Source organism: Capricornis sumatraensis, chromosome 12 (genome assembly GCF_032405125.1).
Source record: "Capricornis sumatraensis isolate serow.1 chromosome 12, serow.2, whole genome shotgun sequence".
Lineage (NCBI taxonomy): Eukaryota > Metazoa > Chordata > Mammalia > Artiodactyla > Bovidae > Capricornis > Capricornis sumatraensis.
The window spans coordinates 35,836,482-35,862,789 of NC_091080.1; the positions used below are offsets into that span (position 1 = coordinate 35,836,482).

Below are 26,308 nucleotides of genomic sequence, written 5' to 3' on the forward strand. Positions count from 1 at the left end.
AGGTCTGCTTTCCTTACAATGTTCCTTCTTTTACTAAAAACGTTAATCACTGGGAGTTTAGAACAAATGCAGCATCAAATTACAAGTATTAATGGCACAGTATGCATTCTTTTACACTGTTTTTAACAAGGCTTGTAAATCACAGGATAGACCTCACTACAAATAGTTTGCAATTTAATGACCATGGTTTCTTAGTAACTGAATTAAGAACTATAAAATATTGCCCACTTGGATTTGGTAGAACAATGATTAAAATAATGTGCTGAAATATTCATTGAAATAATTCCCTACTGCCCACAGCAACCTGAGAAAAGTGCAATTTTATCCATTATTAATAATACTGAATTAGAGCTGCAAAAAATTTCAGTATGTGGTAATCGTCTTGGTAAATTATTATTCTAATGCTCACAGAGTCTTTGGATCATTTTACAGCTTTCAGCTAACATAAACCATTAACAATCATGGCCATCATTGGGTAACACTGTCTAAACTATGTTACACTTTAAACCAATATTAAAAATCTAAGTAATATTAGAAAAAACAACTGAAATATATTTGTTGTATATTGATGGAACATTTTACGATATCACTTTTAAGTTCAATTTAGTTTTGTAAACAGTGATGAATGCTGCTGCTTGAAAAGTCTGTTTCTCTCTGTATAATTCTTGGTGACATATACTCAAAAGATAATACCAACATTCTGACTTTCCTGAGCAGCACCATTCATAAAAACATATAAAATGCTTTCATAGAAGGTTCAATTTCAGTTTTTATTTTGATATTTTATTATATGAGAACACTGTGCTTGATTAAGGCAGAAACTATACAAATTTGCTCATCATTATCTCTCTAGCACAATGTCTGGCACATACTATGTTTTTAATAAGCACTCAATGAATTAATTTAAAACAATTTTTGTTACTTTGAAAATCTGCAGAAAATTATAGTCATTGAAAACAAAAATTTTACACTTTATAGCTATATTTAATTTTTTCTATAACTTAATTGTAAAAGGACATATCAATATAAGGGATACATAAAAACTTTAAAATTATAATCATTTAAATTCTATTTTAATATACTTGTTTTTTTAAGCATATATTATTTTCTGTCAAAATAAGGATTACCTGTTGATTAATTATTACAAATAGTGTACCTGTCATTAATTTAAAATAGGCTAATTTCTATCCCTACAAATGCAAATTAATTCTAATAGTTTGAGGAAGACCACTTGCTATAATGATTTTCCTTAAAAGTATGTTAAATTTAAGTAACCAATTTCACATGCAAAAACCTGATATCTGATCTTTTTGCCAATTTCTAACCACAGATATACTTTATTCCTCCAATTAAATATAACAAAAATAAATTGGATGATACATATATACAAAACAAACATAACAAAATTCTGAATGGAGCATGGAAGGCAGACAGGTTAAGGACCACAGGGCCTGAGAACAACAAAGTGGTGAGTTCCTCCCTGGTTATTGTCTTAGATACCCTAGATTTGGAGGCAAAGAAGCTAGCAATCCAGACAGGACAACAGCTACAGACAAAAAAAAAAAAGGAAAAGCCCCATAAAAGCATGTTTCTCTAGGAGAAAGATGAAGAAAAGGGCATCCTAGGAAGACAGGAAACTTGATGACAATTACTGTACTTGAACCAAACACCACGGAGAAGCTATGTCCCCTAGAGACACACACTAGCAAAGGATGAGGGGGGAGTGTAGATCTGAAACCTCATGCTGGTATAATGGGGCGCCCTCACATCCGCACTGGGGTGGTGATATCAGAGAAAGTGAAATAAGGAGCCAGGACTCTCATCTCTGCTGGTTGCTGACCAGGTGCCCACCCTCAAGGAGTCAGTGGAGAACATGTGGAGAGCCTGCATTTCCTTCCCCTATGGACAGAATGAGGCATCCTTCTCTCTTTCCTATGGGATGATATTGGAAGGAGGCACAGTAGAGTCAGGACTTCTACTACTAACGGAAAGTAATGAGGCCACCCCCCAATAGTGGACAGCATGTGGGGAGCTGGAACTCCCACTGCTGGCAAGCAGTAATAAAGAGTTGCCCACTCCCTAGATGTCAATGGAAGGGAAGTGGGGAACCTAGATTGCTATCTCCACCTGGTAGTGAAGAGGCTGTTCTCCCCACCTGCCCTTGTGGAGCAATGTAAGAGAAAGTCAACTAAAATAGAAGAGTTAAATAAGATAAAAATATCTCAGAAAATAATAATTTAAAACATCTTGTTTCAATTTCAAATTACTTGTTATACCATGAATCTGGAAGATCTCAAATGGAATGTAAAAAGATCATCAACAGATGCCAATGCTGAGATGACAAGGATATTAGAATTTCCTGACAAGGATTTTAAACCAGCCATGATGAAAAAGGCTAGGCTTCAGTGAGTAATTAGGAACATACTTGAAAGAAAAAAATAGAGAAAGACTCAGCAAACAGTTCCAGCAAAATAAATAAATAAATAAATAAAACAGATGATGTAAAGAGGTACCAAATGGAAATTTAAGAACGATTAAATATAGTGAAAAAAATAAAAACCTTAGTAGATGGGTTTAACAGAAGAATGAAGGGGACAGAAGAAAAAAAAATTTAGTTAACCAGAAGATAGAACAATAGAAATTAACCAATCTGAATAGCAGAGAGTAAGTAGAGACTGAAAAAAATTGAACAGAGCCTCAGAGATTATGGATTACAACATCTAACATTTGTGTTATTGGAATCCTGGAAGGAGATGAGAAAGAAAGCAGGACTAAAATAGAGTCTGAAGAAATAATGGCTGAATACTTCCCAAATTTGAAAAAAAGAAAAACACAACATAAATGTGTATAGATTTAGGAAGCTGAGCAAACATAATAAACCCACAGAAACAGAGTAAACCCAAAGAAATATATGCTAAGACATGCTGTAATTAAAGTTCTGAAAAATAAGGACATAGGAAAATGTAAAAGGCAGCCAGAGAAAAATGACATCTCATCTATAGAGGTAAGCAATTAGAATGACAGCATATTTCACATTCAAAGCTATGGTGGTCAGGGGAAGTGTAAAGTTTTTGCTATGTGCTAAAAGAAACGTCAACCCAGAATCCTACAAACAGTGAAAATAGGCTTTAGGAATAAAGAAGAAATGAAAATATTTTCAGAAAATGAAAAAGAATTTGCCAGCCTCAGGACTAGTCTAAAAGAATGGCTAATGGCAATCATAAACACAAGGGGAGCAAGAACAGGCTTTACTTTTCCTCAAGTGTTCTCAAAATTGACAACACAATTTTGCTGTTGAAGCAAAAATTACAACAGTGCCTGCTGTGGCAGTTGTGCCTGAATTGTGTACAGAGGTAATGTTTAAAACAAATATAAATGAGGGAGGGTAAAGTGATACAAGGGTTTCACCGATGGCTCAGCTGGTAAAGAACCTGCCTCCCAAAGCAGGAGACACAAAGAATATGAGTTTCACCCCGGAATCATGAAGATCTCCTGAAGGAAATGGCAACCAATTCCATATTCTTGATTGGAGAATTTCATGGACAGAGGAGCCTGGGGAGCTACAGATCATGGGGTGGCAAAGAGTCTGATACAACTGGATGCACACACACACACACACACACACACACTGAGGTAAAAATTTCTATACTTCACTTGGACTTGTAAAATGACAGCACCAGTAGACTGTGATGAGCTATGTAGATATAATGTAACAATTAGAGCAACTTAATTATTGAGCTATGGATGGAGGTTCAGGACATTATACAGGAGACAGGGATTAAGACCATCCCCAATAAAATGAAATGCAAAAAAGCAAAATGGCTGTCTGAGGAGCCCTTACAAATAGCTGTGAAAAGAACAGAAGTGAAAAGCAAAGGAGAAAAGGAAAGATATACCCATTTGAATGCAGAGTTCCAAAGAATAGCAAGGAGAGATAAGAAAGCCTTCCTCAGCGATCAATGCAAAGAAATAGAGGAAAACAACAGAGTGGGAAAGACTAGAGATCTTCTCAAGAAAATTAGAGTTACCAAGGGAACATTTCATGCAAAGATGGGCTCAATAAAGGAGGGAAAGGGTATGGACCTAACAGACGCAGAAGATATTAAGAAGAGGTGGCAAGAATACACGGGAAGAACAGTACAAAAAAGATCTTCATGACCCAGATAATCACGATGGTGTGATCACTCACCTAGAGCCAGACATCCTGGTATGTGAAGTCAAGGGGGCCTTAGGAAGCATCACTACAAACAAAGCTAGTGGAGATGATGGAATTCCAGTTGAGCTACTTCAAATCCTGGAAGATGATGCTGTGAAAGTGCTGCACTCAATATGCCAGCAAGTGTGGAAAACTCAGGAGTGGCCACAGGACTGGAAAAAGTCAGCTTTTGTTCCATTCCCAAAGAAAGGCAATGCCAAAGAATGTTCAAACTACCGCGCAATTGCACTCATCTCACACGCTAGTAAAGTAACGCTCAAAATTCTCCAAGCCAAGCTTCAACAATACGTGAACCATGAACTTCCAGATGTTCAGGCTGGTTTTAGAAAAGACAGAGGAATCAGAGATCAAATTGCTAATACCTGCTGGATCATCAAAAAAGCAAGAGAGTTCCAGAAAAACATCTATTCCTGTTTTATTGACTATGCCAAAGCCTTTGACTATGTGGATCACAAGAAACTGTAGAAAATTCTGAAAGAGTTGGGAATACCAGACCACCTGACCTGCCTCTTGAGAAATCTGTACACAGGTCAAGAAGCAACAGTTAGAACTGGACACGGAACAACAGACTGGTTCCAATTAGGAAAAGGAGTACATCAAGGCTGTATATTGTCACCCTGCTTATTGAACTTCTATGCAGAGTCCATCATGAAAAACGCTGGGCTGGAGGAAGCACAAGCTGGAATCAAGACTTCTGGGAGAAATATCAATAACCTCAGATACACAGATGACACCACCCTTATGGCAGAAAGTGAAGAACTAAAGAGCTTCTTGATGAAAGTGAAAAAATTGGCTTAAAGCTCAACATTCAAAAAACTAAGATCACAGCATCTGGTCCCACCACTTCATGGCAAACAGATGGGGAAACAATGGAAACAGTGACAGACTTTATTTTCTTGGGCTCCAAAATCACTACAGATGGTGACTGCAGTCATAAAATTAAAAGATGCTTACTCCTTGGAAGGAAAGTTATGATCAATCTAGACAGCATATTAAAAAGCAGAGACATTACTTTACCAACAGAGGCCCGTCTTGTCAAGGCTATGGTTTTTCCTGTAGTCATATAAGGATGTGAGAGTTGGACTATAAAGAAAGCTGAGCACTAAAAGATTGATGCTTTGGAACTGTGGTGTAAAGAGATCCAACAAGTCCATCCTAAAGGAGATCAGTCCTGAGTGTTCATTGGAAGGACTGATGTTGAAGCTGAAACTCTAATATTTTGGCCACCTGATACGAAGAGCTGACTCATTTGAAAAGACCCTGATTTTGGGAAAGATTGAAGGTTGGAGGAGAAAGGGACAGCAGAGGATGAGATGATTGGATGGCATCACTGACTCAATGGAGATGAGTTTGAGTAGACTCCAGGCGTTGGTGATGAACAGGGAGGCGTGGCGTGCTGTGGTCCATGGGGTCGCAAAGAGTCAGACATAACTGAGAGACCAACTAATCTGAACTGAATTACTGGGCAACCTAATTAGAGCAACACTAAAAAGCTATACAAAGACATATGTTAAAAATGACTATAGTTAATGAACTATCAGAAAGAGAAATTAAGAAAAACCCCATTCACAACTATGTCAAAAAGAATACCTAGGAATAAAATTAATCAAAGAGGTGAAAGACCTGTATGATAAAAACAAAGACACTGAAGAAAGAAATTGAAGTAGAGACAAAAAATAAAAATTATATTCCATGCTCACAGATTGAAAGAATTGATTCTGTTGAAATGTTCATATTTTCCAAAGCAATCTACAGATTCAATGCAATCTCCATCAAAATTACAATTGTATTTTTCACAGAAATAGAACATAGAATCCTAAGACTTGTATGGAACCACAAACGGCCCAAATAGACAAAGCAATCCTGATAGAAGCTGGAAGCATCATGCTTCCTGACTTCAAATTATATTACAAACCTATACGAACCAAGCCAGTATGATATTGACATAAAAACAGACACACAACTTAATGAAACAGAATAGAGAGACCAGAAATAAATCAACATATTTATCTATCTCTTATGGCCAAGGAGCCAAGAATACACAATGGAGAAAGGACAGTCTCTTCGAAAAATGGTGTTGGGAAAACTGAACAGCCACATGCAAAAGAATAAAACTAGACCAATCTTACATGATACGTGAAAATTAACTAAAAATGAGTCAAAGGCTTTAAAATGTAAGACCTGAAACCATAAAACTCTTAGAAGGAAACACAGGCAGTGAGCTCCTTGACATCTGTCTTGGCAGTGAGTTTTTGAATTTGGTATCAAAAGATCCCTTGTGGCACTAGTGGTAAAGAACTTGCCTGCCAGTGTAGGGGACATAAGAGACATGGGTTTGATCCTTGGGTCAGGGAGATCCCCTGGAGAAAGACAAGGCAACCCACTCCAGTATTCCTGCCTAGAGAATCGTCACAGACAGGGGAAGCTGGAGGGCTGCAGTTCATAGGGTCAGAAAGAGTTGGATACGACTGAAGTGACTTAGCACACATTGAAAGCAAAGGCAATAATAAAAACAAACAAGTGGAACTAAATCAAACTAAAAAGTTTCTGCATAGAAAAAAATCAACAAAATGAAAAGGCAGTCTACCAAATCAGAAAAAAATATTAGGGAATCATATATCTATATCTGATGAGAGGCTAATATCCAAAATGTATCATGAACTTGTAAAACACAAAACAACAACAAAAACACCAAACAACCTGATTGAAAAACTGGCAGAGGATCTGAATAGACCACAATAATAAAAACGTTTTTACCTGTAGTTTCTAAAATCTATTATCTTTTTTTTTTTTTTTGAGGGAAGTGGGAATTGAGAAAATTTAGATATTTGCTCTCTGATTTGTTCTTCTGGTATTTTCCCTATTTTCTATGTGGAAATTATCTTGATATTACTGAGAGTCCAGTCTTTGATCATTTGCAGGATTTTCAATATTTGAATAGATATAAACTCTTTAAAAAGCCCCAAAGTTTTGTTTCTTTTGAATCATGCTTGTTTTCCTGTTTACAATTTAAAGATAGTGTGAGTACAAGACAGGTATTCAGAGTTGTGCTTTCAACTCTGAGCAAACAGTATCACCCATTAAAATCAATATTCACTTATTTCGTTCTCTCCTTTCTTCAATGTTTTTATTCAAAAATATATTTACTGAGTACTTATCCTGTATTAGGCAATGTTCTTGGTGTTGAAGATACATTATAGCAGGTTAATATGTATAAGGTATATTCCTTTCCTTTTATTCTAACTCACACGTTATTTACCCTGCTTTCCCACTGAAATTGAATATGCATTATTGACCCTTTAACTAAATCACTCCTCCACCACACCTCTTATTTAATATTTCAACAGATGCATTTAGCTATATTCTTCTGTAACATGTGAACTATTGCAGGAAAAAAGATAACAGAGACTACTCTAATTTTTCAATTTTTAATTCAAATTTTTGATTTTTAATTAAAACATAATTAATTAAAAAAATTTAAAAACTACTCTAAGTTTTCAATAAGTTTTAACCCTAGATGTGATTAATAATTTGCAAGCAACATCAAAAATTTTTACTCTGGGATGTACCTATTTAGGTCACTAAGTTTTGAGCACTCTAAGAGATTGTTTTAATACTTTACATAAGGTCAACGAGTACGTCTTTTCTTGAAGGAGAGCTCATTTAGATTTCCTGCACTTGAAGAGCAGTCAGGTGGACACACAGAGCACCCACTGTGCCATCACTCTCATGGTTGTACAGGTAGTCATGCTGCACTGAAATTTCACTTGTATGTGCTAGTTTATAGCAGCTATGATCTCACGTGTGATACCTCTAATGATGTCAGCTGGGAGGATGAATGTGCTATCATATGTACTGTTTCCCAATATTTATTTATTTTGGTGCTTATAGTTTTGTTTTGCCTTTCAAGACTGACTTGTAGAAACACTGAGCATTATATATACATTTTATTCATGATTGTGATTTTACAAGTATAGTACATAATTGCCAGAAAAGAGGAGGTAAAGAGCCAGTAATTAATGAAGGGAAGATTCCCAGTTAGGTTGTATTATGATAATTAAGGTCACTATCAATGTAACAGTGTTCACTAATTGGAATTTGGTGTTATTTTAGCACAAATAGGGTTCAGGAATCATCATTTTTTTCCAGGAAATTTCTGATAGTTACATTTTAGACTTATTAGAATGCACTCAATTTTCTTAAAAAGGATATCCCCCCCTCCCCACCCCCCAACCCCAGCCAGGAATCAATCACCTTCATAAGCTAGAAGGAAAAATGAATTTACCTGGTAAGGCATAATTGAACAGTTAATTGGTTACTTGATATTTGATAACAAAAACTATCCAGCGGAGCAGACAAAAGAGTAAAAGGAACAAAAGAATATTTTGCTAAACATACACACAAAATACAATCAGAACTGAATTTTGGCTTGGCTAGAGAACCGGTGGTGATCACTTGAGCTCAAGGTTTCTGGGCATGACCTAATTCTGTCAAGATCGACCAAAAACATAAATGCTAACAGACTAATAGTTAAAAATTGTTACCCTCTCCTCCTGCAAACACTGTAGATGGCATTCCTCCATCTGTTTGGAAATAAAATGTCAGATGTAAGTCACTTCCAGACAAAAGTTTTAAGAGTCAGTGAAAATTTACTGTGTTTCCCTCCCTTTGTTGTAGCCAACAAGAAAACAAGCACTGATGTGGAGTCTCCATCATTTTCCATCCCTGAGTGACTTCAATGTGCAAAGCTTCCCTATTGTCCGAGACTGAACATGTAGCATGAAGGAGAAATAAACCTTACTTGTGTTGAACTGAGATTTGAAGGTCCTATGTCATTGTAGTGTAATCTAACTCCAGAATGGAGTAAATTCCTAGAATAATAATACTTACAGAAGGGCCAGTATTTACTGAGAGATTATGGTATCCCAGGTACTTTTCTAAGTATTGTGTATGTATTAAGTCATTTACTCTCCATAAAATTCCCTTTGAGATAAGTGAACTCATTTTACAAGTGAAGAAATGGAGGTGCAGGAAGGTGAATGGAGTGCCCAAGATTAAGCAACCAGTAGGTGGCAGAAGTATCTGTCCTCACTCCAGCTGACTTCCTAGCTCACACCACACTGCCTCTAACAGTAAGTAGAGAGAGCAACCATGAAATGAACAAACTTGAGGATATTACTCTGAAAGTAATGTCCAACTTCAGTCGTGTCTGACTCTGTGTGACCCCATGGACTGTAGCTCACCAGGCTCCTCTGTCCACGGGATTCTCTAGGCAAGAATACTGGAATGGGTTGCCATTTCCTTCTCCATAGATGAATATAAAGACATGATTCCTATCTTTGTGCAGCTTTTAGTCCATTTCATAATGTAAATAAATTTATAGCTTTTTTGGTCAGTGTTAAAAAGGAAAGAGATGAGACAAATTCTCTTTAATAAAAATGGGGGAAACAATTTACCATATAAATAGATGTGCCAGTACACAAGCATGACTATGCCAAGGAAACATGATTACAAAGTATGTTGGAAAAACAAATTCTGTATTTATTGGCACTTAGTCCTCCTCTGTTAAGAAAAATCATCAGCCTTTTATTTAACATGTCTGGTGTGCTACTGAGTCAATTCCTAGTGATCTATGTTACATCAATGTTATGTGTATGTACACACATTCACTCTAAAGTATAAATCAACATAGATAAATTTGACATATGTCTAGCTGTTAGTACTGTTCTGACCCTCCTATGTATTACTAAGCACTTCTCCCAAAGTTTCATTTCTCTGACACTTTTACATCCTCTCTGACCTGAGGCTGTATTATATTTGGTGATTTAAATGACAAAGTGATTGGTGATACTTCTGAAAAATGCATCCTTCCTGTCTTTGAAAAGTGTACCCTCACATTCTGATACTGTAAAGTCAGTTTACAAAGCCAAATTCTAGACTTTGGTCCAGGGTTTTCAAGTCAGGCTAGTTTGTTCCCTCTCCCTGCATTACTGAACATGAAAAGAAATATACGATTCCAAATACAACACTGGGGATGCATTCCAACGTCTGTCCATGTCATTTGTTCCCAAGCATACCAGTGGGGAGTAGTTACTGTGAATGATGATTTTTGAGACACTCTCTGAAACATTTTGGATTTACAGAGAGGGAGACAGTGATTGATGAATGTATATGAATTAAACTAGGCTTCCAATTAAATTTAATGAAGCTTTAAATGAAAAAAAAAAAAAAGTGAATATTATTAACCTGGTCGGGAAGATTACCTGGAGTAGGAAATGGCAACCTGCTTCAGTCTTCTTGCCTGGAAAATTTCATGGACAGAGGAGCCTGGTGGGCTACAGTCCATGGGGTCACAAAGAGCCAGACACAACTGTGCAGCTGAGCAGGCACACATATGTAGACTGCACAAGCCATACTTCATAACGAGAAAAGCTTTGTTAGCAGCCAAATCAAACACCTTAAAGGCATGAATAAGAAAGTGGGTAGGAAAGTAAACTTTTTGCTTAAAATTTTGTTTCCATTACAGGTTTCTTACTTTAATCAGAGGTAAGTCTAACTTTCTCTTAATGGTGCTACTCTTCAGGATGGTTCCATCTCCCTTCTATTTCCCTTGTATTGTTTACTGCAGTGACAATCTGTTGAACTTTTCATCTTGTTTGCTCCTAATTTACATTTTTTAATCAAAAAAAGAGAAAAAGGTAGTATCAGTTGGTTATAGTATTACAGTATAATCTTAATCCTAATGCATGAAAAGTAAAACCTATAAAATACACTGCACAAGAAAACCCTTAGTTTATTCAAGGTGACCTTTGAAAAGCCAAAGTGATGTCGCCCAGTAATTTTAAAGAGATATATTTATACTGTAAATTTGAAGGTAGACAGATGTCTATTTGATAAAGGGCAGAACAAATCATTCAAGAAAATATCACTCTGTCCTTAGAGTAATTAATCATATCTGATGGCTTATATTTCCTTTTTATTCATTATTGTTGAGTGAAAAGTCTCCTAATCGAGTACTGCGTGTTTTATTTGATTCTCTAATTTGCATTTTGCTTTCTTCAGGGAAAGCAGTTTTTTTGAGGACAAAAATGTTATTCTTTTGCTTTTCGGGTGCACCAACGCTCCTTATGAGCCTGTTTTTTTGGTATTGTAAGGAATACAGTGGTTTTGAGTCTTTAAGGGATAGTTTTTCATGTGAAAATGAGATGACAAAAATAAGCCTGTAAGCATCTGGTCAGGTTCTCTATTACTTTTGGAAGACACGAGAGCAGCTACTTTAGGTGTGGTGTCCAAGAAACGGCTCAATCCTTACAAAATACTTATTTACAATGTTCGTAAATTCTGAATCTCCACTAAAGGAAGAGGAACAAATATAGTCGTCGAGTATCTAGCAGAGAGATAGAGCTGGTTCTTGAGCTTTCTGTAACCAAAAGCTGAAGAGGAAGGGCCTCCCCATTGGAGTCTTATTAACTCTTTCTTTTAAGGGTTACCTTTACCAATGAGGTCGCCCAGTGAGATCAGAAGAGGCGTTCAGTTCAGTCGCGCAGTTGTGTCTGACTCTTTGTGACCCCATGAACTATAGCATGCCAGGCTTCTTTGTGAATCATCAACTCCCAGAGCCTACTCAAATTCACATCAACTCCCAGAGCCTACTCAAATTCACCTCCATCGCGTCGCTGATGCCATCCACCCATCTCATTTTCTGTTGTCCACTTCTCCCACCTTCAATCTTTCCCACCATCAGGGTCTTTTCCAATGAGTCAGTCCTTTACATCAGATGGCCAAAGTATTGGACTTTCAGCTTCAGCAATCAGTCCTTCCAATTAATATTCAGGACTGATTTCCTTTAAGATGAACTGGTTTGATCCCTTTCAGCCCAAGGGACTCTCAAGAGTCTTCTCCAACACCACAGTTCAAAAACATCAATTCTTCAGCACTCAGCTTTCTTTATACTCCAACTCTCACATCCATACATGACTACTGGAAAAACCATACCTTTGACTAGGTGGATCTTTGTTGGTAAAGTAATGTCTCTGTTTTTTAATATGTTGTCTAGGTTGGTCATAGTTTTTCTTCTAAGGAGAAAGTGTCTTTTAATTTCATGGCTGCAGTCACCATCTGCAGTGATTTTGGAGCCCGAGAAAATAGAGTCTCTGTTTCCATTGTTTCCCCATCTAGTTGCCATGAAGTGATGGGACCAGATGCCATGATCTTAGTTTTTTGAATGTTGAGTTTTAAGTCAACTTTTTCACTCTTCTCTTTAACTTTCATTAAGAGGCTCTTTAGTTCTTCTTCATTTTCTGCCATAAGGGTGGTGTCATCTGCATATCCGAGGTTATTGATATTTCTCCCGGCAATCTTGATTTCAGCTTGTGCTTCATTCAGCCTGGCATTTTGCATGGTGTACTCTGCATATAAATTAAATAAGCAGGGTGACAATATACAGCCTTGACCTACTCCTTTCCTGATCTGGAACCAGTCTCTTGTTCCATGTCCAGTTCTAACTGTTGCTTCTTAACCTGCATACAGATTTCACAGGAGGAAGGTAAGGTGGTCTGGTATTCCCATCTCTTAAAAGAATTTTCCACAGTTTGCTATGATCCACACAGTCAAAGGCTTTGATGTAGTCAATAAAGTAAAAGTAGATGTTTTTTGGAACTCTCTTGCTTTTTCGATGATCCAACAGATGTTGGCAGTTTGATCTCTGGTTCCTCTGTCTTTTCTAAATCCAGCTTGAACAGCTGGAAGTTCATGGTTCATGTACTGCTGAAGCCTGGCTTGGAGAATTTTGAGCATTACTTTGCTAGTGTGTGAGATAAGTGCAATTGTGCGGGAGTTTGAATAATGTTTGGCATTGCCCTTCTTTGGGACTGGAATGAAAACTGACCTTTTCCAGTCCTGTGGTCACTGCTTAAGTTTTCCACATTTCCTGGCATACTGAGTGCAGCACTTTTACAGCATCATCTTTCAGGATTTGAAATAGCTCAACTGGAATACCATCACCTTCACTAGCTTTGTTCGTAGTGATGCTTCCAAAGGCCCACTTGACTTCGCACTCCAGGATGCTGGCTCTAGGTGAGTGATCACACCATCATGGTTATCTGGGTCATGAAGCTCTTTCTGTGTATTCTTGCCACCTCTTCTTAATATCTTCTGCTTCTGTTAGGTCCATACCATTTCTGTCCTTTATTGTGTCCATCTTTGCATGAAATGTTCCTTTGGTGGCTCTAATTTTCTTGAAGAGATCTCTAGTCTTTTCCATTCTATTGTTTTCCTCTATTTCTTTGCATTGATGACCGAGGAAGGCTTTCTTATCTCTCCTTGTTGTTCTTTGGAACTCTGCTTTTAGATGCTTATATCTTTCCTTTCCTCTTTGCCTTTACCTTCTCTTCTTTTCTCAGCTATTTGTAAGGCCTCCTCAGACAACCATTTTGCCTTTTTGCATTTATTTTCTTGGGGATGTTCTTGATCACTGCCTCCTGTACAATGTCATGAACCTCCATCCATAGTTCTTCAGGCACTCTATCAGATCTAATCTCTTGAATCTATTTGTCACTTCTACTGTAAAATCATAAGGGATTTGATTTAGGTCATACCTGAATGGTCTAGTGGTTTTCCCTACTTTCTTCATGTCTGAATTTGGCAATAAGGAGTTCATGATCTGAGCCCAGAGGCAGAGAGGCAGACTTGAGACAGCCAGAGCTGGAAGGCAAGGGTTTGTTACAATCTCAGCCCCAGAGCCAGCATCTTCCATTAAACTGTGAGCAGGCTCCCAACTGCTAACCACAGCTTCCTGAGATCCTGGATGACTGACATCCGCCAGGAGGGTCACAGCCTGAGATCAGCTATCCAGAGGAGATACTCGGCACACCCTGGAAAGTAAGTGGGTGGGTCTGGGGAAGTGATTAAAATGCATGGTACACTTGGGACAGTGTGCTCACCAAACATTTGATCTTCTGAGCTGCTCAGACCTAGGAAGGGCACAAAATGCATGCCCAACCCACAGAGACTGAGCCAGAACTGTGTCTGAGTGTCTCCTGTGGAGGTATGGGTCAGCAGTGGCCTGCCACAGGGGCTCTGGGTGCAGCAGACCTGGGTATGGCATAAGCCCTCTTGGAGGAGGTTGTGACTAACCCCTCCAAAGAACCATCAGAACTTACAGAGGACTGTGGAAACAGACTCTTGGAGGGCACAAACAAAACCTTGGGGGAACCAGGACCCAAGAGAAAGGAGCAGTGACCTCACAAGAAACTGACCCAGACATGCCATGAGTGTCCAGGAGTCTCTGGCAGAGTTGTGGGTCAGCGGTGGCTTGATTGAGAGTCGGAGTCACTGAGCGCAGCAGTGCCTGCATGGGACCTTTTGAAGGAGGTCACCATTATCTTCAATCTTCATTGAAGTGAAGTCGCTCAGTCGTGGCCTACTACGTTCCTCCGTTCACGGGATTTTCCAGGCATGAGTACTGGAGTGGGTTGCCATTTCCTTCTCCAGAGGATCTTCCTGACCCAGGGATGGAACCCAGGTCTCCCGCACTGTAGGCAGACACTTTACTGGTTTACCCTCTGAGCTACCAGGGAAGTTCGATTATCTTCATTATCTCCACCATAGTTTGGCCTCAGGTCAAGCAACAGCGAAGAGGGGAACACAACCCCACCCATAACCAGAAAATTGGATTAATGATTTACTGAACATGGCCCCACCCATCAGAACAAGACCCAGTTTCCCCCTCAGTCAGTCTATCACATCAGAAAGCTTCCATAAGCCTCTTATCCTTACCCATCAGAGGGCAGACAGAATGAAAACCACAATCACAGGAAACTACCCAAACTAATCACATGGACCACAGCCTTGTCTAACTCAATGAAACTATGAGCCATGCTGTGTAGGGCCACCCAAGACAAACAGGTCATTTTGGAGAGTTCTGACAAAACGTGGTCAACTGAAGAAGGGAATGGCAAACCACTTCAGTATTCTTGCCTTGAGAACCCCATGAACAGTATGAAAGGGCAAAAAGGTATGACACTGAAAGATTAACTCTCCAGGTCAGTAGATGCCCAATACACTACTGGAGGAGTAGAGAGATAATTCCAGAAAGAATGAAGAGATGGAGCCAAAGCAAAAACAACACCCAGTTGTGGATGTCATGGATGATGGAAGTAAAGTTCGATGCTGTAAAGAACAATATTGCATAGGAACCTGGAATGTTTGGTCCATGAACCAAGGCAAATTGCAAGTGGTCAAATAGGAGATGGCAAGAGTGAACATTGACATTTTAGGAATCAGTGAACTAAAATGGACTGGAATGGGTGAATTTAACTTAGATGACCATTATATCTACTACTGTGGGCAAGAATCCCTTAGAAGAAATGGAGTAGCCATCATAGTCAACAGAAGATGTGTGGTTCCAGCAAATAAGTGGAAAGCTTTTATGATAAAATAGTTTAAAGGACATCTTCACTTTTATAGCTTTTACTTTCTATACCTTTTCACTTTATTCACATTTGCTAAAAAACAGTGGTTCCAACATCATGAACAATTAAATGAGGCAGGGCTGGAGAGTAGAGAAATCAGTTCCAAAAAGAAAGAAAGCAAAAAAGAACTTTATTCAATGAGCTCTCTGGGACCCACATGATTAGCAAATAGGGTGAACTGCAATTTCACTCTTTGTCTTTGCTTCTTTAACCAACTTTTTTCCTGACTCATTTTGTATTTATTACTTTTTTTGGGGCAACAGCATACAAGCTTTTTGGTGCATCTTTCCACTCCTTTATGAATTTTCTTCCTTTTCCAGTAGAGCTAGTCTCAATTTAAAGAAATCTTAGGGCAGAAATAATTACTTTTATCTTAATTAGGCAAACTGTAAAGTTACTTATGAAACATTTAATTCTATAAAGCAATTATCCCACCTGAAGAAAGGAGATATTTTTTCATCTTAATAATTACTGCTGTGGTGGATAGGCTTAAATAATTTTAGAAATAATGAAAAATTATTTCCCGTAAGACTTCAGAAATTGATCACTATAAGAAATTACACAGGAAAGAATTTGCTTAACTTTATGCTAAACTGTACAATTTTCAATTATCTTTAAAATTATATCTATTACTGCAAAGTAAATGTTTTCAATAACATAAAAAATTTCATATAAAAGATATATTAGTTACATAACACTTACATGCCTGCTATTATTTAAAATGAAGTTTATGATTTCACTGTTACATTTTCTAAATCTTGGCTCATTTATAAAATGAGGATAAATAAACCTACTTTATAGAATTGTTGCAAGGAAGGCATTTAGTGTTCGGCCCTGTGCATGGTACACAGAAGTAAGCAGCAGTAGCAGGAGGCAGAATAGTTAGAAATAATTTCAAATCCAGCCTTGCCTCTCACTTAGGTAAATGACAGCTTGTCTTGAGTATTAGTTTCTTATCTATGTGGGAGTAATAGTTCTCATTAAAGTGATTTGTTCAGTGCTTGCTACAAGTCCACCAATAAATAATAATTATATCAGTTCTTATACAAATTGGATACAGTTATGTATTTCTATTAAACAAGTTTGCCAGAAATTCAGATGTATTTTTGAAAGGTCTAGCATTTTTTAATCCAACACCTAACTGTAGTGACAGTTATGCAGAAGTAAAAAACCTTTTACCATCCTCTGCAGGGTCCCTGGAGTGTTCCTCTCTCCAATATCATCACCTCTACTGCATTATTTAGAATCTTGGTTTCCCTCAGAGTGTCCCCCAAACCTGTGTTGTTCGTTCCTAGTCATACGCTATTCCTTTCATTTAAATGTACATGCTCATCCAAATGTTTCGGATTGTTTTGTATCATATGCCATTATTCTCCAGAACAGTCTTGCTTGTAAATTTGGCAATTAAATATTTGAGTATATTCTGGCAGATCTCAGCTTTCCATTTCATCATATGTTTATACCTCAACTCTCTTACTAGACTGCAAACAACAAGACACCAGAGTTTCTGATTTACACAGCTTCGCAAGTCTACAGTACTTTAGAAGAGTTTGCAAATAACAGGTAAGAAATAATGCTTGATTGTTCCCTCATGGTGTTTTCATGTAATAAAATTAGATTTAACTTATTTTTTCTTAATCTTTATTTACTTATTTATTGTTTGGTCGTGTCTGCACGGCATGTGGGATCTTAGCTCCCCAACCAGGGAACGAACCCATGCCTTCTTCATTGGAAGTATTGAGTCTTAACCACTGGACCACCAGGAAAGTCCTTAGATTTAACTTTTAAAACAAAATTATAACAGCGACAAGTCTTAAAAAGCAGAACAAAGCTGCTGCTCCTGCTGCTAAGTTGCTTCAGTCGTGTCCAACTCTGTGCAACCCATAGACGGCAGCCCATCAGGCTCCACTGTCCCTGGGATTCTCCAGGCAAGAACACTGGAGTGGGTTGCCATTTCCTTCTCCAATGCGTGAAAGTGAAAAGTGAAAGTGAAGTTGCTCAGTCGTGTCTGACTCTTACCGACCCCATGGACTGCAGCCTACCAGGCTCCTCTGTCCATGGGATTTTCCAGGCAAGAGTACTGGAGTGGGGTGCCATTACCAATTATTAAACATGCTAATAAATTTTCACAAAACCATACATGGCTACTTGTCTTTTACACCAATACACACTAAGTGGGGTGGAAGAAGTTATCAAAATCTCTTAGAGGCTTATCATGCTTAGTAGAGGAATGATTTGCCAGTGACATATTTAATCCAAATAGAAAAATAGAACAGCAAATTTAAAACATGGTGATAAATTAGTGACCTTTGTGAAATTTGTTTTATGGCTTATGATCATTTCAGTAATCAAACACAAGCTGGTCCATTTGTATTTGATTCATTCTGTTATTTGTGAGGCATGCCAAGAAAAATGTTCTCTCCAAAAACTGTTATCTAACACATATATTTTAAATTAGTTGAAAAAGTATGGTTACTTGTTTCACAATTAACTTTTTATTTACAAAAGCTCTTAATTCTGTTGACACTCAGTTTTGCCTGTTCAGAAAAAAACCAACACTACATCCCCTCTAGTTTTTTTCCCTATAAATATCAGTCCTTAAAAATATGAAACGATTTTTCCAAGTGATCTTCCTTCCCTGATTTATATTTGTCACACAACGGAGAAGAAAGCACCTACTAGTTGCATAAAAATACAGTAAACCTTTCATGATATATTTACCCTTAATTCTCATTAATACAGATATTAATAAATATTTTAAAACTGTATTCACACAATAGAGGAATAATTACATCACTATTTTAAAGCTACTACTTAAGAATAACATTTAAGTTTGAATTCAACTTTAGTGTTCAGATAAAATGTTTTTCCAAAGTGTAGCATAACATTTGTGTTTCTATAATTTAAGTATATTTTAATGTTCACCTCAGTGTTCACCATTCAGTTATTAGAATTATATTTAAATTTTCTATTAAAATATAATATTCAAAAATTTTCTTACTCTTGTTTTTTGAGTGGCTATAAACTATTTCACCAATTTGGATAAATTTCTTGAGCTAAATTTTACTTTTTGTTTATTTTGACTCAATTTTCAAAATATAAATGGCTTATGTAAATTTATTAGGGCACACTAATAAAAATTTGTTCTACACATCCTTTAGTTATGGATGGACAGTTATTACTCAGTATTTAATAAATTTCATATTTCCTCTTTTATATAAAGGTAGTTTATATGCTTAAAACAATAACATAATATCATGACTAGGAAAACAGCACATAGCTCATAATTCACTAATCCATATCTATTGATTTGACCTTCATTGGAGGTTATTTTGAATATAAGTATAAATAATGAGGATAAAATGATGTAGAGTTTAGTTGATAATAAATGACTTCTGTCTTCCCTAAAACCATATTCTTTCTAAAATAGACAGATATGATTGATTAATGAACTACTTAAAGATGGCAACAACCCTTTGTAAAATATTGAAACATTTTTGTCCTACAATTGCCTCAGGATCCAGGCAGAGACTATTGGCAAATGTTTTAGAATACTGTTTCATATAGAAAAAACTCAATTAACAAAATGTTTAGAGGTTCTAGTGAAGAGTTTTCTATGTAAGTGGAAAGCTGCATTAAACATCCCAACTCAACATCCCAAACTCATTTGCCCTTGTAATACTTTACTCAAGGAACACTTCTTGACAGCCCTTGGGTCATACTTAGGAATATGTTGTAGAAACATAGTGATTTTTCATTTAAAACCACTAGGTGCTATAAGCCAGGGACTGATCAGTATGGTTAGCTCACTCATGAAACCTCCCACTTGCTCATGAGGACAGAGACTTTTCTGTCTTGATCATTGCTATATCCTCAGTCCTTAGAAATAACCTGTGTTACAGTGCCTGTTTTCAGTGACCAGCATCCTCTAGTAACTGTGTTAACAGTTAGGCTAACAAAGGTTAGTAAAGAGTATTTTCTACTTTAGAAACTGACAGCCTTGTGTAAAAGAGGACAAAGGTATAAACGATTACAATATAATGTGGTGAGTGATGTCTGAATGAAGTGTTTTGAGGGCAAATGAGAAAGACTTACGAATTTGCCTGGAGAGGTCAGGGAGAGATGATGCTAGCAATAAGCCTTTAAACAATAAAGAAGGATGGACCAGGTGAGCAAGGAAAGGGGAGGTATGGATCCTGTGCTGCAGTCACACGAAATAACCCTAAGGTCTCTAACTCTAATAACTGATTTCTTAGTGATTTTCTCCCTTTCTTGTAACACTGGGGTGCTTCATAAATAAATGAATGGATAAATGAATTTTGGTTCAGTGAGACTTGTGTTTATGTCAAGCACTCCATAGTTTGAATCCCACCCAAATCTTCCCAGGGAACTTTCCAGTCTATAAGCTCCAGATTGGAAGTGGTGATACATGGAAAAGAAAGTGATATTGTGATTTTGAAGCAGAAGCAGAAGGAAGGACTGAGCCAGATTACAGATAGCATCTAGGCCTGCATGCAGTTTAATCATCTTCAGTATTCTGAATTCTGAAGTTTTTTTTCCCCCTCATTGTCTTTCCCAAGATTGTGCTATGATGCTTTAAAATTATATCATTTTTCTCGCTCTGAAGAAAACATAGCATGCTAGATGTCTCTCTTTTCTTTTTTGTGACACTCTTTGAGCTAATGTTTTCTGAGTAACAAATATGAATCAGGCATCATATTATATTCTATAAACATATCATTTAATCCTTACAACAGTTGTATAAATATTAATCCCAAAGTTCACAGATAAGGAGAGGGAGGGTCAAGAACTCACACAAGCCCAACTAGATTCAGTATTCAATAAACACACATTTAGTTTAATGACTATTCTAGAATAGGCACTATTTCTAGGAGGTAGGGATACAGTAATGATTAATACTGAAAAGGTCTCTGTCCTTATGGAATTTACATTTTCATATAGGAAACAGATAAGTATGCACAGATTAATAATAAGAGTTAGGATGAAAACAAACTTAGTTATGGGGTTTAGAGTGACTATTACACACAGTATATTTAGGGAAGTGCTCTATGGGAAGGTAACATATGAGCAGGTATCTCAGTGATGAGAAGAATCCTGTCACCCAAAGATAAAAAATAATAGCATTCTAAACAGTAGAGAGAACTAGCTTAGAAAGCATCACATTGGTTATGAGCTTGCATGTTTCAGCACAGAAAGGATGTTAGTGTGACTTACACTGTGTCCTGAAATTGGGCAGGTGCAGGATTATTTAGTGTCTTGAAGGAGTCTCTGGAAGACTTTAAGAAAGGGGCAGTGATAAGATCTGATTTACCCTTTATGTCACTATGGCAGCTGTGTGAAGAAAAAAATGATCCTAAGCTAGTGTGGAAGCTGAAAAGTAGTTTAGGGGGGTGGTGGAAGAGCTGAGATGGAAATAGTTGTGGTAGGCAGCATTGGAACTTGAGAGAAGACATCAGATTTGGGATATATTTTGCAGTCAGAGCCAATAGGACTTGCTAGCATAATACAGAGGCAGAGGAAGGGCACTGAGTGGTCAGGGAAAGAGAAGAATGAAAACTCACTCCTAGTTGGAGGTGTAAGCTCCCAACAACAAACTGAATCTTTCACAGATAACAATCATTAAGATCACAGCAAACTAGAAACAACAACCTGAGAGCTGTGGAGAGTACAGAAAAACAGTGTGACTTTGGGAAAGTGTTAAAACTAAAGAAACTGGTCAATATGAGGTGAGGTCTTCATTTTTGAGGGTTTGTCTCCAGGGCAGCTACAGTCATGGGATCTATGCAGGGTGACTGAAACTCTGATAGAAAGCTTGCTCCTAGCAATAGGTATAACAAGGAGCTTGAGGTAGAATGTTGGAGAGTGAGGTGGGAACTATGGAGAAGAGAGTGCCTGAGAAGGAGAATGCCAAATTCTATATGTTTAAATCCTGTTCAAGTCTTTTGCTGGATCATGAACCATAAGACAGAAAAAAGTAGCATGAACTAAGATCTGAGCCACAACCCGCTGTAAATGTGATAGACTTTTCACTGTTTGAGTCTAACCTAGTTGGTGGTGTTCAGTTGCTAAGTCGTGTCTGACTCCTTCGAACCCCATGAACTGCAGCACACCAGGCTTCCCTGTCCTTCACTATCTCCTGGAGTCTGCTCAAACTCATGTCCATTCAGTCAGTGATGCCATCCAACCATCTCATCCCCTGTCGCCCCCTTTTCCACCTGTCCTCAATCTTTCCCAGCATCAGGGTCTTTTCCAATGAGTAGCTCTTTGAATCAGATGGCCAAAGTATTGGAGCTTCAGCTTCAGCATCAGTCCTTTCAATGAATATTCAGGGTTGATTTTCTTTAGGATTGACTGGTTTGATCTCCTTCCTGTCCAAGGGACTCTGAAGAGTCTTCTCCAGTACCACAGTTCAAAAGCTTCAATTCTTCAGTGCTTAGCCTTCTTCACGGTTCACCTCTCATCAGTTCAGTTCAGTTCAGTTGCTCAGTTGTGTCCACCTCTTTGCGATTCCATGAATCGCAGCACACCAGGCCTCCCTGTCCATCACCAACTCCTGGAGTTTGCTCAAACTCACGTCCATTGTGTCGGTGATGCCATCCAGCCATCTCATCCCCTGTGGTCCCCTTTTCCTCCTGCCCCCAATCCCTCCCAGCATCAGGGTCTTTTCCAATGAGTCAACTCTTCGCATGAGGTGGCCAAAGTACTGGAGTTTCAGCTTTAGCATCATTCCTTTCAAAGAACACCCAGGGCTGATCTCCTATACAATGGACTGGTTGGATCTCCTTGCAGTCCAAGGGACTCTCAAGAGTCTTCTCCAACACCACAGTTCAAAAACATCAATTCTTTGGTGCTCAGCTTTCTTCACAGTCAACTCTCGCATCCATACATGACCACTGGAAAAACCATAGCCTTGACTAAACGGACCTTTGTTGGCAAAGTAATGTCTCTGCTTTTGAATATGCTATCTAGGTTGGTCATAACTTTTCTTCCAAGGAGTAAGCGTCTTTTAATTTCATGGCTGCAGTCACCATCTGCAGTGATTTTGAAGCCCAAAAAGATAAACTCTCATATCCATACATAATTACTGGAAAAGCCATAGCTTTGATTATATGGACTTTTGTCAGCAAAGTGATGTCTCTGCATTTTAATATGCTGTCTAGTTTTGTCACTGCTTTTCTTTCAAGGAGCAAGTGTCTTTTAATTTCATGGCTGCAGTTACTGTCTACACTGATTCTGGAGCCCAAGAAAATAAAATCTGTCACTGTTTCCAATGTTTCCCTATCTATTTTCCATGAAGTGATGGAACCAGACGCCATGATCTTCTTAGTTTATTGAATCTGAGTTTTAGACCAGCTTTTTCACTCTCATCATTCACCCTCATTAAGAAGCTCTTTAGTTTGTCTTTGCTTGCTGCCATTAGAGTGGTATAATGTGTGTATCTTAGGTTGTTATTTCTCCCAGCAATCTTGATTCCAGCTTGTGAGTCATCCAGTCTGGCATTTCACATGATGTACTCTGCACAGAAGTTAAATAAGCAGGGTGACCATATACAGCTCTGACAAAGTCCTTTCCCAATTTTGAACCAGTCTGTTGTTTCATGTCCAGTTCTAACTGTTGCTTCTTGTCCTGCATACAGGTTTCTCAGGAGACAGGTAAGGTGGTTTGGTATTCCCATCTCTTCAAGAACTCTTCCCAGTTTGATGTGATCTAAACAGTTAAAGGCTTTAGCATAGTCAGTGAAGCAGAAGTGGATTTAAAAAAAAAGATTCCCTTGCTTTTTCTATGATCCAACAGATGTTGGCAATTTGATCCTTGGTTCCTCTGCCTTTTCTAAATCCAGTGTGTACATCTGGAAGTTCTCTGTTACTAAACTGGTGAAGTTTAGCTTGAAGGATTTTGAGCATTACGTCTGTAGCACGTGAAATCAGCACAATTGTGTGGTAGTTTGAACATTCTTTGACACTGCTCTTCTTTGGGATTGGAATGAAAACTGATCTTTTTCAGTCCTGTATCCACTGCTGAGTTTTCCATATTTGCTGGCATATTGAGTGCAGCACTGTCACAGCATCATCTTTTAGGATTTGAAATAGCGCAGCTGGAATTCTATTACCTCCACTAGCTTTGTTTGTAGTAATGCTTCTTACATTAGGAAGGCCCAATTAACTTCACACAGAATGTCTGCCCCTTATGGTTATCCACCATTATGGTAATCTAGGTCATTACGATCTTTTTTGTACAGTTCTTCAGTTTATTCTTTCTACTTCTTCTTAATCTCTTCTGCGTGTTAGGTCCTTGCTGTTTCTGTTCTATATCATGCCCATCTTTGTATGAAACATTTCCTTGTAATTTCTAATTTTTTAAAAGAAATTTCTAGTTGTTCCCAATCTATTGTTTTCCTCTAGTTCTTTGCATTGTTCATGTAAGAAGGCTTTCTTTTCTCTCTGTGCTATTCTCTGGTACTCTGAATTCAGTAGGGTGTATCTTTCTCTTTCTCCTTTGTCTTTCGCTTCTCTCCTTTTCTGAGCTATGTTTAAAGCCTCATCAGACAACCACTTTGCCTTATTGCATTTCTTTTTCTTGGAGACGGCTTTGGTCACCACCTCCTGTACAATGTTATGAACCTCTGTCCATAGCTCTTCAGGCATTCTATCTACAAGATTTAGTCTTTTGAATTTATTTGTCACTTCCACTGTATAATCATAAGGGATTTATTTAGGGATTTATTCATAACTGAATGGCTCACTGGTTTTCCCTACTTTCTTCAATTTGAGCCTAAATTTTGCAAGAAGCAGGTGATGATCTGAGGCACAGCACTCCAGGTTTTGTCTTTGCTGACTGTGTAGAGCTTCTGCATCTTCAGCTGCGAAGAATATAATCAATCTGATTTCTGTATTGACCATCTGCAATGTCCATGTGTAGAGTCATTTCTTGTGTTGTTGGAAGAGGGTGTTTGCTATGACCAGTGCGTTCTCTTGGCATAACTCTATTAGCCTTTGCCTTGCTTCACTTCATACTCCTAGGCCAAACTTGCCTAGGTATTTCCTTACTTCCTACTTTTGCGTTCCAGTTCCCTATTATGAAAAGGACATTTTTTTTTGGTAATAGTCCTAGGAGGTCTTGTAGGTCTTCATAGAATCGTTCAACTTCAGCTTCTTCAGCATTAGTGGTTGGGGCACTGACTTGGATTACCATGATTAAGACCTGTGTTAAATCCTAGAAGGAAAAATCCTATTCTCATTTGTCACAAATTTAAGCAAATGCAGAGTATCTGTAATTTATTCTACTTTTCAATAATATTACTCAATTGCCATGTTATAGTCCTAGCAAGTATATGCAAACCTTATTTTTTGTGTGTTTTATTTCATAAATGATGAAGTAATAATCTTATTAGTCTACTAGAGTCCCTCTAAATAAGATTAATAAAAATTCTGGATATAATGTATGAGTAATGGCATTTGCAGAAAAGTTTATTTTTATTGATTTGGTATAAAACATCCAAGGCAACCGCGGGCTTGTGACCACTACTATCAAACTGACTGCTGTTATTCTGAGGTCTCTTCTATAAACAGATTCTAGCACCAACAAAGATCAGAGTCAGATGAATGAAAATGGCATAAAAAGTGATACGGATACATCTGAGATCTGAGGGAAAATTCAATTCAGTCATATAGAAAGTTAATTTGCAAAGCTGACATACATAATTATATTTGAAGAAGATTTAGTAATAACTAAGAAATAACTTCATGATGGCCTGGTTTGACAATTAATGACAGAGATAAAATCTTCAACTAACTTGTGTATATTTCTCAATTTCACTTTTCTGAATATTGAAGTCTAATTCTTATAAAAATTATGGAGAGAACAGCAATTTCCCTCTTGGAATTCCTTTATGTCCCACATTGCCACACTTCTAATTTACTTATCTATATATACCCCATGCATCTATAATTCTTGTTTATCAATATAAATCTATGTAAAGTGTCAGCATACAAACATATACAAACATATAATATTCTTTTAAAAAGCTTGGTATTAAATTAACAAGGAATTAAATTAAAAAAAAATAGAGTAAACCTGTAGAATTTATAATGATTTTGTATATTTTAAACCATCCTTGTTATTAACAAATTCTTTCTAAATCATGTCTATTCTCTTTATATCACTTCCCTTATATCTTATGTTAACTGGCATGTAAGTGCAATTTCAAATACCCCCACTCATACAATATACACGAAACTCAGAACAGTAATGAAGAAAAGAAGGCTAGGCATATCCTTATACTAAGTTACTATTTCTAGGAACCTTTAAACAAAATGCAAAAAATTTTATGGTATATAATAAGTGATTTAAAATTTTTCAGGTAAGTTGTAGGAATAAAAATACTTCCTAGTTTAATTAGGTACTTTGCATAGCAATGGTATTAACAAAATAACTATGAATATTGTTAACATGGCATATAAAATTAGAGATATGATTGAAATTCTTCAAATAAATATAAAATCTAAAATTAAAAAGTGATGCTTCCTTTGCTGCTTTGATAAAAAAATTTTTTTCTAAAAAATATTTTTGAAGACTTGTTTAAGATACCTATCCATGCACA

The 26,308-nt window shown here is 37.4% G+C and overlaps 1 protein-coding gene across 4 annotated transcripts in view; it reads right to left on the reverse strand.

Moving 5' to 3' along the window:
- The window catches only part of NBEA (neurobeachin), a 664,301-nt gene that overhangs the window by 263,944 nt on the left and 374,049 nt on the right, over positions 1-26,308 (reverse strand). The gene's annotated exons all lie outside the window — the stretch shown is intronic.